General features: G+C 37.7%; 1 protein-coding gene across 2 annotated transcripts in view; it reads left to right on the forward strand.

The window, feature by feature from the left end:
* LOC106876200 (uncharacterized) overlaps nt 1-1,876 on the forward strand; it is a 42,877-nt gene that overhangs the window by 38,744 nt on the left and 2,257 nt on the right. The window lies entirely within an intron of this gene.

Below are 1,876 nucleotides of genomic sequence, written 5' to 3' on the forward strand. Positions count from 1 at the left end.
AAGAATGAATGAGCTACAAAAGCACGTGGTGAACGATAATGAATCGGATATTTCTGTATCTGAAACTGAAAGCAGTGACGGCGACAGCGAGGATGATTTTACACCAGAATGGAGTAAAGATTTAAAAAATATTTTTATTAACAATTTTTCTGAGGAGACAGGGTCTACCCATAGTCTTTCTCAGGAAGCGAAACCTTTAGACTTCTTTTTCTTACTTTTTCCAGCATGCTTGTTTGAAATGATTACTGCAGAAACAAACCGTTATGCAGAATGTAAACGAGCCGGAAAAACAGATAGCATGTGAGAGACACTAGCAGTACCCCCAGTACGTGGAAAACCAAGCTTTGATCCCTTATTTAAAATAAGACCCCCTCATCGACTGCGTTCAAAATGCATATAAAACATTTTACAAGCCTGAGAGATACTTATCCGTCGATGAGGGCATGGTGGGGTATAAAGGAAGAGTACGCTTCCGATAGTATATGCCAGGAAAGCCCACAAAATGGGGGGATCAAAGTTTGGAAAATTTGCGAGGCAAATACTGGGTACTGCTGTGGGATTTAGCTTTTATACAGGGAAAAGAGACAATAATGTGAGTCAGCATGGCCTAGGGTATGATGTAGTCTGGAATTTATCACGTCCATACCATAACCAGGACGGTCAAACTAAAGCGTTTGACCTGGTGACAAAAATTTAAAAAAATATTAGTCGGATAGGTGTAAAACAACTCGCTGGGAACGAATCTGAAGAAAAAAATACGCGCTCGTGAACGGGGTGTGTGGGGAGAGGGCTCGGAACATTCACATCGTGAATGTTCCGAGACACCTCACCAGAGCCAAGAAACAAAAGAAAAATAGTGTAATAGATGTAAAACGACTTGCTCTGAAAGAATATCAAGAACACACACATATATATAACATTAGTCTAAATTCATGATTATTTTAGAATTTAATTGAAACTCATGAGGGGTGTATTTTGGTCAGAAATATAGTAACGAAAGGGTTAAACCTCAGTAACATTTTTCTGCAACAAATAAATAACAAAATCGAATTTAACATGGAAAATTATTTCAGTATACCAAATTTGAAAATTTTGATGTAATTTTAACATTTCACAATATGTGACAGCAACAGGGAAGACCCTACAAAATTAGAGAGACGGACAGTTATAAGATGTAGCACACACACATTTACAAACGTACACACAGGTAATCACGAGTTTAAAATGGTGTATAGTAGATACATGTGTGTCTGTGTGTGAGTGTTTTTTGGCGCTCCGCAGCAGAAAAGCCACCTACCCCCCTCTCTCCTTAAAGCTACATATTCCTTGGCCACCTTTTTTAACTGTCCTTGGCATTTTAAAAGTTATGTGCATGCATGTATCTATGTATGCAGCATCGTGTGTATATGACAGCTGTATTAATGTTATATCCCATTGCCACTCCATATTTGTTGCTTACACAATGCTGTTCTCCCTTTCCCTGATATCAGCCACATTCACTATGTCACCACATTTCCCTCACACTAACAGTCTAAAAATCTATAATGGGCCACCTACAGAGGCCCTTTATAGATTTTTATTGAAATCCAATTAGCCTACAATTCAGCTGGATGTTAGTTTATCAAGTATGTAAATTTTCTTTAAGATTGGTTCACTGGTGTAGGCAGCAAGATGGTAACAGACAGATCGACAGAAAGAAATTGCCATTTATGTATAAGATATAATCATCATCATCACCTAACATCTGTTTTCCATACTGGCATATGTATGTATATTTATATATGTGTGTATGTATGGTGGACTCTCCCATTGAAGACAATGTATGATTGTTCAACTCTTTTGCCTAGTGATTAAATGTATGTGCTGCACATTAACT

Source organism: Octopus bimaculoides, chromosome 9, assembly GCF_001194135.2.
Source record: "Octopus bimaculoides isolate UCB-OBI-ISO-001 chromosome 9, ASM119413v2, whole genome shotgun sequence".
NCBI classification, from domain to species: Eukaryota; Metazoa; Mollusca; class Cephalopoda; order Octopoda; family Octopodidae; genus Octopus; species Octopus bimaculoides.